This window comes from Mustela erminea, chromosome 4 (genome assembly GCF_009829155.1).
Source record: "Mustela erminea isolate mMusErm1 chromosome 4, mMusErm1.Pri, whole genome shotgun sequence".
NCBI lineage: Eukaryota > Metazoa > Chordata > Mammalia > Carnivora > Mustelidae > Mustela > Mustela erminea.
In genome coordinates, this window is record NC_045617.1 from 69,764,883 (window position 1) to 69,776,995 (window position 12,113).

At 38.5% G+C, this 12,113-nt stretch overlaps 1 protein-coding gene across 4 annotated transcripts in view; it reads right to left on the bottom strand.

Annotated features, from left to right (window-relative positions):
- AKAP7 (A-kinase anchoring protein 7) overlaps positions 1 to 12,113 on the bottom strand; it is a 149,972-nt gene that overhangs the window by 40,707 nt on the left and 97,152 nt on the right. The window lies entirely within an intron of this gene.

Sequence of the window (12,113 nt, forward strand, 5' to 3'; positions counted from 1 at the left end):
AATTTTTAAACTGGCTTTGAATTGTGCAAATGATTAGCATAACATTTAACCTCAAGGAGAGGATGGAGTCTGGTTTCCTCTCACTCAGAACTCTCTCTGTTATGGAAGGCTATAGTTTCATACCTTGGGTCACAGCTAGTCTCAGTCCAGGATTTCCAGGAATGGTCTTCACGTTGCATATTTTTATGTTTTTTTCAATAAAGATGATTCATTAAATATACAATTAAATGTAATTTCCCTTCTATAGATTTCTTAAGAGTTTCCATATACCCAAATTTTCAACTCCAAAGAACAGAAACGTTCATATGTCTGGATTTTTGTTTGTTTGTTTGAAAAACAAACCATACATAGGTTGTGAATACTGGTGAAAAAGTGATTATTTTTTCCCCCACCATCACATGCCCCCTTCCTCAAAGTTGAATAGCTACCATACAGAAGGACCTAGAGAGCAGTCATCATTTACCCAATTGTTCGGGAATACAAAAGTCTGTAACTGACTTGAACAGCACAAGATACAAGCCCCTTCTCGCCCTCCCCTATCTCGCAAAAACAATCAAGTAGTAAGCTGAACAAGGATAAATGCTAAGATTTTCTGGAACTTACTATAAGCCAGGGTCTTGCTAAGTGCTTTGTATTTACTCTCATTTCATCCCTACCACAGTTCTGTGAGGTAGTGGTATTTCTACCCTCTTTTGACTGATGGAAAAAGTTGAGCTCAGAAAATAAACTAAGTCAAAACCTCTCAGAGAATATGGGCCAAAAATGGGATGTGAACTCACTTTGCCTGGCTGTACAGACCCTGAGCTCCTCAGCCCAGAGTTCTGTATTATTAAACACTATTTGTATGTGATATCGGGTATATACCTTACGAGACAGCTTACTACAATATTGAATAATGCACATAAAAACAGCTATTTAACAAAGATCAGTGGTATATGTTTAAATGTCTCGGTTTCTCATATTTTGCCACCAAATTCCCTTATTCATAGGGTATGAGTAATATAACCCTATGAAGGCAGATCCCTTATAGGAGCTGGAGCCTAGCTCTGCTCCCTGCCAAGCTGTGGGGCAGACTTCCTCTAGGGCACAGAAATGCCAGAATGGCCCCTGAAAGCATTCACCTTCCAGGAAAAATAGCAATTACACCAGTCGTGAGGAATCCCTGAGAATATTAATGGGATTTGGTTAGAGGATTAACAGACTCTTTTCAGTCATATAGAGAGACCTACCATAACTAGGTGAAGATTTTTAAAAGAAGTTAACCCATGCAGGGGTCTGGGGGATTCAGTCATTAAGCATCTGCCTTCAGCTCAGGTCATGATCCCAGGGTCCTGGGATCCAGCTCCACATTGGGCTCCCTGCTCAGCTGGAAGCCTGCTTCTCCCTTTCCCACTCCCCTTGCTTGTGTTCTCTCTCTTGCTATATCTCTGTCAAATAAATAAAATCTTTAGAAAGAAAAAAAAACTTAAACTGAATGAGAAAACCTGACATGATATCATGTTTATAACTTTAAAGCTATCACCTCTTCATGTTTTCTTTTCTCCCAGGCCTAACTATGAACAAATCATGGTTGGGACAGACACCTGTCTGCTACAGTTGCTTGGACCCTTGTTATAATGGTTAGAATAGGAGGAAGGAAGCTAAACAGTGTGAAGGGGTGACTGCTGCCTCCTCTCCATATGCTTTGGTCAGCTCTGAAAATACTGCCCCTGAGGGGAAAAAAAGAATTCTTAACTATGACCAAAACTCTATTCTCTGTATCACTGGGTGGCATTATTTTCAATTTGAAAACACATACACTTGGATTTTGGAGCAACCTCACTATATAAAAGTCTGACTCAACGTAAAGAACAAATCCCACTAAACTCTGAATCTGTAATACTGTCCAGATTACCGCCTCCTCTGAGACCTCCAATTCATTAATAAAAGGAAATCTGCATTTGACAACTTACAGAAACACAAGAGAAAGAAATGAAAAAAGCAAATAGTCCTTTATTAAAAAGAGTAGAGAGAAAGAGGGCATTAAATCATGAAGTGTAAAGAGATGGAAAAAATCCTTTATCTCTCCAAATTCTAGAACCAAGCCCTTAGGAAATATGCTTTTAAGCACAAGAGACACACTTCAGTTAGATTTCATTATACAGCAGGTGGCATGCTTATGGAAACTGTTATGCTAAGAAATGTCACAGTTTCAGGGAAAATGTATGTAAGATCACGAAATGCTTGACAATTGATGAAAACACAACTCATAAAAATTGGATTGTTTTGGAATATATCCCAATTTTTTATGTTGACATCGGGGAACCAAAGACAATCTATCTGAGCCTTAAGAACATTGGATGCACATACTCAATATTGTATCCTGTCTATGTTCCTGTAAAACCAAATTTCAATTCTCAATAATCAATCCACAAAGTGTCCATCACCCAGACCAAATAAATGCTCCTTTCCTCTCTACCTAATGCTATATCTTTGCAGCCATTTTGTAACCAAAGGGCAAAGTTCTGAAGCTACCTGATTGAATATTGATCTTTGAAAGTTGTTCTTATGAATGTCTGTCTATAAGAAAAAGAGGCTGAGAAAGTCATAACTGAAAAACTTCAATGATTATCTGTAAATCTCACTGGTAAAGGCCTATTTTTAATTACCAGGTAAAAGAATCTTGATCTAACTGTGAAATTTGGGAACCAAGAATATTTTTTACCATTATTCCTCCATTAGTCATACTTCAACAAAGACTTTTTATTTCTCTTTCCAGTGTTTTGTTTTTCTCTAACACTGAAAGTTAGAGGTATTTGTATTTGAAACTGCCAGATGCTATAGAATTTCAGTATATAATTAAAGGGAAAATGTGTTTTTTAAAACACAAGGAGAAAAACATAATGTACCATATACAGCATATGCGCATTTAGGAAAGGGGAGGAAACAAGCGGATAACTAGAGTTACAAAAGGAGTCCTTCTTGACCAATTTGTAATAGTCTCTTCCAAATCTCTGCAGTGCATGTCTACCTAGTGCCAATTTTCAAATGCTTTCTCCATGTTTATTATGAGGATCCTTTCCTCATCTTCTTCTTCTTCTTCTTCTTCTTTTTTTTTTAAGATTTATTTACTTCTTTGGATGGGGGTGGGTGGGGAGCACAAGCAGGAAGGGCAGAGGTTAAGAGAGAGAGAATCTCAAGCAGACTCTCTGCAGAGTGCGCAGCCTGACACGGGCCTTGATCTCATGACCCTGAGACCATGACCTGAGCCAAAACCAAGAGCCTGATGCTCAAATGACCACACTACCCAGGCTCCCGTGGTCAGTTATTTTCTATGTGCATGGCCCAGCCTTCAACAATGTATGTCACTGTGGCCCTTCCCTTAATTGGTAAGAAATAAATTAGGGAGGAGAATTTATTTTCCTGCTCAGAGAACAGACAGCAGTAGAGCTCTTGAGGTAGGAGGCTGGAGGATGGGCTGACGGGTTACATTACTTGCTTGAAGCCCTCCGATTTATATTATACCATTTAGTCAATTCAGTTTGCTTCTGGCCACTATTTATTAAGCACTTAGTATGTGTAAAGATGATAATCACAATGGCTCTAGAGGTGAGGTTCATGAAAACACAACTCATAAAAACTGGAGTACAAGGAGTACTCCCAAGTAAGTACAACCAAAGGAAGTGAGAGAGAAAGCCAGGGCCAGAGCTGTAGCCAGCAGAAATCTGTAGGCATGTGCTCATGGGGGCAGGGGGGGCATCACCTTCTGGTAAATCCCATTGGACCGTTTTATTAAGGCAAGGCAGGAACAGGAGAACAAAGGCCAACAACAGTCATCGATTTTAGTTAGCTGCCGTTCATTCTTGCTTTTATACTCTGTCCTTCTTTTCAGGTATTAACAATGAAATCATAAAAACCGACAGGAATTACTTAACTCAAGGACAAGTTATATGATTGGATGTTAAAACCTTTTTAAAAAAAAAAAGGCAAAAGCAAAGAATGTACTTAATCTGCTGGCCAGTATTTGTATTATCTAACAGGGCTGCCTTCTTATTCAACTGCTTTTAATCCTTTAATGCCTTAGACTTTCTGAGGGAAAGCATCATCCTTCACAGCAGGAAAAAAATGTATTTCAGAAAAGCTAATAGGACCAAATGAGTAGATTCTGTTTGCAATTTAATAATGTAAACTACAAAAATTTGGTTGTATACTTTCTAATGTACTGGGGGTTTTCACAGTTCCTAATTATTCTTTATCTGGGAAATCCCCAATCTGTATTTAGCTCAAAAATGCTCCAGTGTTTGACCTTGGACGAGACAACAGTCACATTTCCTGCTATATAAAGGACTGGAAGACCTCAAAAGAAAGGTGCTTTAATAACTCAGTGCAATACTATGAAAGGTTTTTTTTTTCCCTCTAGTAACAGTGAAAGGGATGAGGAAGAATGAAAATAAATCCCCAAAATAACAAAAAGAAAATTCACTTATACTACATGAAAGACAGTGAAATCATGACTGGTTTTGGTAGGTCTCAGTATCCGTCCTGATCTACCGTGGCCCAGGGTTAACATTCATCTGATAGACTGTGTCAGTATTCATTCTGTGTATGGACACTTTTAACAACATTTGACAATAGTTATTTAAATGCCCATAAAACCAGGGCGCCTGGCTGCTCAGTCCAGAGAGCAGGTGACTCTCAATCTTGGGGTGGTGAGTTTAAGCCCCATACCGGGAACAGAGATTACTAAAATCAATCACTCAATGAACAAAACTAAACCAAAAAAAAAAAGTTGAAATACACATAAAACCAAATTACTGATGATGTAGAAAACAAAGGCAAAAAAATGTAGATAAAATTAAGTGTCCTTACAGCTTTGCAACCTCCCACTGACAAGTAGTTGAGATGGCAAAGCGACATTCCTCAAGGAACTCACAACTGCCTTAATGTTAATGCTTTGCTAGAGGCAAAAAGGAACCTAACCTTGGCATTAGCCAGACCTCCAGGATCCTTTAAACCCTCTTTTAACACATGAAAATCCTTTTGGAAACTTCCCTGATCTCTGCCCCTCCCCACTTAGAAGTATATAATCAATAGCTCCTCACAATCCCAGTGCCACTCTTTCTGCCCACAGGTCCTATCCTGTGCTTTAATAAAACCAGCTTTTTATAAACCCTGTGCTTTAATAAAACCACATCTCGAGATTTCTTTCCTGACCGTTCACTTCCAATCCCCAACATCGCATCACTACGACTATTTTCTGTTAATACGTTTATTTCATAATCCAGATGTGTATCCAATGGGCGGCACTCAGCAGCAAGTAACAAAAAACTCTTGATCCAAATGGTTCAAAAAATAAAGAGATTCATCATTTCCTATAATCAGAGATGGAATGACTTTAGGGTTAGTTAATTCAGTGGCTTAACAAGATCAAAGATTCACCTTTCTAGTCTCCCATACAGTGTACGTATGTTTGTAGTCACCTACTGTCCCCGTGGTTAAGACGGCCACTAAGTCCTAGCATCACATCACAATTTCCAACTAAAAGAGGATGTTCTCTTCCCTCTGAATCTCTAAGTCTCAGCCAAAACACTATTTTCTGAGTTCTCATGTAGATATCCCATCAGATATCAGAAATGGGTCACATGCCGCTTCCTAAACTAATCACTGGCAAGAACAGAACCAATCACCAGCAGGCCCAAAGCCAGGCCCATATGCCCTGAAGTTCGCCACCTCGCGAGGAATGCAGGGCCCTGCCAACAGAGAATGAGGAAGGCAAGAAAATGGATTCATAACCGGCAAACCACTAGTGTTGTCAGTGGTCAATTAAAATTAGTAAAGTTATCGAAAGGGTCAATAAATAGTTTCGTACAGCAGAAAAGGGAAAAAGCCTTAAAAGTAAGTAATTGAGAAGAATGCCATGCCAGTAAAAAACAAACAGAAAAGCAAAAACAATCATCTGTGGATAAACGTATGGCACACTTATATACTGAATGCGTGGTTGGGAGAACCAGTATCAAAACCGTTAACTGCCTTTCTCCCCAACCTTACTATCTAAGATTGACTTCTTAAATAAAAGCTTTTGCTTTGATCGGAGCTGTTAGCAAGAAAAGTATTTTTGGCAGCCATGGCTCCCTGGTAGGAAATATAAAATTTATGATGATCAAAAGCAGTTGCTTTTACTCATAGCCAGAAGCAAGTCAAAATAGTCACCTGGATACCCTCGTCAGTAGAAGATCAAGTAGAACCACAGTGAATAAAATGACAAAATGTAGTTCTGTTAGCTACAGCTAGTGTTCTAGGTACTTCATATAAAATGTTTTCAAGTTAAATAAAATAGTCAAGGATCTTTATGGGTTAACGAAAAGAAACAGAGAATTTCAATTTCATAAAGGGAAATGAGTATACTCAGTTTCTTCAGCTCTCCTGGTCCCTGTTTTTACCAGAACAAGTTGCTCAGTACAAGAAGGAAACTTGCATCGGGAAGTTTTTCCTTTCCTGTCCTTTCTGCCATTGTTGTCCAGATTCCATACACTACAATGAAATAATAATCAGATGTATCATATTTGCTGAACCAATGTCCATCACGATTTATTCGAGGCCCTTGATGTCAGATCTCCTTCCTTCCTTTGTAATAGTTTTCTTGGGTAACTGGCTGCAAAACTAGCCTGAAGTCCCGGGTTTCCAGTATCCCTCAATTACGTCATTCAGGGCCGCAGCTTTAACTGTGATCCTAATGCCACTGAATCCCAAATTTCTCTCTCAGAGAGGTCATCTATGTCTCACACCTCCCTCCGGAATGTCACTCGACTGGGCCACAGATGTTTCAGTATGTCTAAAATCAAACTCATCCCCCTGTCACCAAAATGTTTTCTCTTTTGTCCCTTATGTTGGTGGAGGGCACTACCGTCGACCTAGCTGTCAAACCCCAAATACGGGAGCCATCCGAGAGCTCTCCCCTGTCTTTCATAATCTGCTGCAAACCTGAAAAGAGACTGATTTCTCCTACCCAGATCTGCAGTACACCCCTCCTTCTCCACCTCCCCTGCCAGTGCTAACTACGCACCATCTTCAGGACCTGCCTAGCATAGTGCCGCAGTCTCCTCACTCATCTTGCTGATTCAGTCCCCTGTTCTCCCCACCATCGGGCTTTTATACTACTAATAGAGTGGCCTTTCTAAGGCACAAATCTGAGCGTGTCATTTGGAGCTCTAAAATTTTGGAAGGCTCCCATTTCTTACAGAATTAGATCTGAATTAAGATTGCAGGATAGGTAATTCACATGCACTGAATGCATTACTTATACTCCTCTGGGAAGCTCCTCAGCCTGGAAAACACCTCATTTTCCACCTTTATCCTTCCCTCTTCAGTGCAGCCTTCCCTGAGTACAGCCTTCCCTGACAATCCGAGGCTGAATTACAAGCACACTCAGTTGGTTCCCATTAACTTCTTTACAGTCATTATCACCTTCAATTGTGATTGTTTGCCTGACTTGGCACTGGAATGTAAACTCCGAGAGTACAGTCCTTGTTGTCCCTCCTTTGATCTTCAATATATAACATAATGCTTGGCGCTTGGTAGGTTCAATAAATATCTGTTCAGTAAATTGCACAAATAAAATACAACAAAATGTGTTTGTGTGCACAGCTAGCAGCTCTTCAAATGCCCCGAGGGAGCTAGCCTGATAGCTCAGGCAATATCGAATCCCAAGTTCACTCCACCAATAGTGCAACAGCCAAGAGCCGTTTACTCACCACAGTCATACTCCCCTCCCTTCCAATTCCTGTTTTAAGAGTAAATAGAGAACAAAAGAATATAGCGGAACTAGATTTTTAGACCGAGCTGGACAATGAGAACGTTACTGTCTTCCTATTAGTCAGATGCGATGATAATTAAAGTTTAGCTCCGGCAAAAACTAAAGTACAACAATTTAACATAAAATAGAGAAGTTGGGAATGATAACGATGGAAGAAATTTTCATGAGCTCGTTCAGACCTCCAGCTTAGATGACTCACAAATGATACTCTCTCTTGCACCTTAAAAGATGGGTCAGTAAAGACATTTAACAAATCCCTTAACACCCTGCCCCAGTGTTTAACAATCAATCTTTTAGAGTCCAAAGTTTCTCTAATTCCTAAAATAGTATATTCCCAGTAAAGATTAAAAAGAAAATCACTTTTTTTCCTTATACTAACCCTTCCTTAAGTCACTCTTTAGCCCTCTTTGTCCGAGGCTTAAGAATCCTGGGTAGAACAGCTGGTTTAGTGACTGACTCCTGGTTTCCATTCAGCTCGTGATCTCGGGGTCATGAGATTGAGCCCCACACCGGGCTCTGTGCTCAGCGTGGAGTCTGAGTAAGACTCTCCTTCCCTGCCCCCTGCTTGCTTGCTCTCTCTCTTCCTCTCTCTAAAATAAATAAAATCTAAAAAAAAAATAATAATAATTCTACACACACTTTGTAATAAACACAGCAATAATAACGGATACTAGTGAGTGAATGCTGAGTATCGAGTGAGGCACCATGCTAACTAAGTGCTTTTCGTGCATTATCTCATTCAGCCCTCATGATTTAACCATCATTATTAACCCCATCTCACAGATGGGTTTGGGGTCCTGAAGTAATGTGTGCAAGGAAACCAAGCTGGGAAGTGGCAGTGACCATTACAACAAGGTCTGTCTCACTTGAGGAACTTCTGGGTCACTGCGCCTTTCCCTTTGTAGCACGTGCACTGTCTCTCCACTGTTCTGCATCTTAATTCCTTAGTGCCTCACTGAAATGGAGATGAACTTCATGAGTTTTTACATATTTGTCTCTTGTGATTTCATCACATCATCAAATTGTGTTTTTTCTAAATAACATTACATTAAAGAGCAGAGACTGCCAACTTTGTTGTGCTTTTCCTAAATCCAGGAAAAAATAAAATTAAAGTTTCTATTTTTGTAGTTACATATATAAATTACATATAAATATATATGCAATGTAAAATATTACATAAATACATAAATCAAAAGCACATGATATACATCCATGCACTTTTATTTTTTAAGTGCACCAATATTAATCACAGGCCATTAAAGGAAAGCAGTAAGAGTAACACAAGTCTATAATTACCTGAAGTGGGTGTTCCGATGTTAGAAACTCAAGAATACCATTGCTATAAGTATTCTGATATGACTAGCACAGCTATTAATATGAGTTACTAACATTTTTATAAGATTATTATGTTAGGCACTGTGCTAAACACCTTTAGAGTATTAACTAATGTGGTGAAAAGTTTATTCAGAGTCAATTAGGCAATGTGATGGGTTAGTTAACCATGACTTTTGGCAACTAGAAGGGCCTCCTAACACTAGTTTTATTGTACATCTTAATGCCTTTGTTTGACCACAAGATTGGATTTGCACTCCAATATTATCATTCATGTAGTGTTTTTTTTCTTAGAAATTCAATATTTACTTTCATATTTCCTTTTTTTAAGAGATTTTATTTACTTATTTGACACAGAGAGAGAAAGCACACACAAGCAGGGGAAGAGCCAGGCAGAGGAAGAAGCAGGCCCCCTGATGAGCAAGGAGCCCGCTGGGGGACTCGATTCTAAGACCCCGGGATCATGGCCTGAGCTGAAGGCAGACACTTAACCGACTGAGCCACCCAGGCATCCTTATATTCATATTTCCTAAAATACACCAAAGGCTCTACAAATAAATCATAAAATAACATAAATTACTATTGTATCATGCTAGCACTGATGCTTAATTTGTCAGATCGTTAAATTTACCACAGAGCACTGCTCCTTTAGTATGTAAAGTTCTTACAGCATCTAATATAAATCATAAGGTTTGAAATCAGGCATTTTCAAAATAGCCTGAGCCACAGCTTCTACTTTGTGTTAGCATCAAGATTAATAGCTGATACACCAGTTAAAATACAGTAAGCCATCACTAAGATTAATTTCCTAGTTACTTAATTCTGAGACTTCCTAACTCAGGCAAATATAAAGAAATGAGCTGAGAGTTCCAATTATCAGGTGCTTTTTATTTTCACTAAGGGCATATAGTAATGAAATCTCAAACACTTTCTTTTAGAAGACATGTTTCACCAAAGAAACATTTAAGGGGACGACAATTAGATTACAAAAAGGAACAACATGGGCATCTGAGTAATTTTAACACATCAAAGGTTCTACTTTTTCAAGAGCTTTCTGCTTTCTAGGCAGGATGACACAGTCCCAGTTAAAACTGGACAGTCTTGGCTTTCTTCTTCTTCTTTTTTTTTAAATCCTAGCCTAAATACACTCACAAGGGTACATTTAAATGATAAACTATATGGTCACTCAATTTCTGTGGCAGGAAGTAAATAATTAATAATACTCTGTACTCAGCAATTATTAATTTCCTTGATAATTCTGAACAGAGGAAATTTCCAACTGTTAAAGTTTTCAAGTGAAAAAAAATGTACAGTTTTCTCAGATGATAAACTGTCTTCACTTCTCCTTCCCCTAACATGCTCAAAATAGATTCATCTTAATTGGTCTAAGTAGAGATGAAACTTTCTTAATCATCTTCCCTGTCAGTCTGAGCAAAAGAAAATAAGACAAACTCTTTGGTCCTGCCCACTACAAAAGAGACCTTTTATATTATAGAATATCAATTTCACATAATAATGACTTTTAAATGAGTCATTCGTATACACTACTGTCAGTCTGGGGTATTTTTGTACTTCTTACCTTTTTACCACAGAAAGCTCAAATGGAAATTAAAGAGGAATGGAGAAAAAACTAGGTAACTGTGAAGCCACCAAAATTAATTTGTTCGAAGAAAAGGCTGGAAATGCTGATCAAAATTAAGTTTGGAGAGGGGCGCCTGGGAGACTCAGTCCATTAAACATCCAACTCTTGATTCCGGCTCAGGTTATGATCTCAGTGTCACCAGAGCCCCGTGTCATGCTCCGTCTGCACCGAGTGTGGAGCCTGCTCAAGACTCTCTCTCTTTCCCTCTCCTTCTCTCTCTACCCCCAACACCATTGTTCATGCTTGCATACACATGTGCGCACTTGCACGCTTGTGCTCGCGCTCTCTCTCTATATATATATATGTTTATACATATATACATAAATTAAGCTTGGAGAGTTGTCTAAGGATTAAATCTTTTCATGGTTTTCTTGGACCATGAACTGAAGCAGTAAATTGTATACATTTTGGCTTCAGGACCACTTTCCACTCTTAAAAATTTCTAATAATCTCCCCATCTTCCTTCCCACTCAAAGAGCTTTAGTTTATGTGGGCTACTGTTTATCAGTATTTACTATGTTCAAAATTAAAACAGAATTTTCTGAAAATTTACTAATTCAATTCAAAACATCACAAACTGATTATGATAAGAAATAGAATATTACCATTAAGAACATTTGTATGAGAGACAACTATATTTTAAGTAAAAGTTTTTACAGTGAGAAGAATGGCATTAATTTACTTTTTTTGCAATTTCCTTTAATGTCTGGCATAATCAAAGACAGTTTTTGTTTTTTGTTTTGTTTGTTTTTTTTTTAAAGATTTTATTTATTTATTTGACAGAGAGAGATCACAAGTAGGCAGAGAGGCAGTCAGAGAGGCAGGCAGAGAGAGAGGAGGAAGCAGGCTCCTCGCTGAGCAGAGAGCCTGATGCGCGGCTCAATCCCAGAACCCTGAGATCATGACCCGAGCCGAAGGCAGAGGCTTAACCCACTGAGCCACCCAGGTGCCCCATCAAAGACAGTTTTATCCTCTTGTCTGATTCTGCATTCAATCTGTTGTAATATATGGTTTCATTTCCAGCCTAAGGGAAATCTAGCCACACATAGATACAAGTTTTTTTTTTAGACACAAATCTTTAAAAGGAGGGGAGAATAATAGCTTTTTCAGATAATCATGGATATTATAGCAAAACACAAGTTGTATTTTCTTAAAGTTTAGTTGCAATGCAATATGAAATCTTAAATTTTTGGACTTTTCTTACTCTTTACACTTGAATCTTCTGGTATCTTGAACTTTCAGTAGATCTTTTATCTATTCATGTCTTGTAACACATACTGGTCATTTAAAAAATACAGAGTTATGGAACTTTTCCATATTTTAACACACTTCTTAACACAACATCAA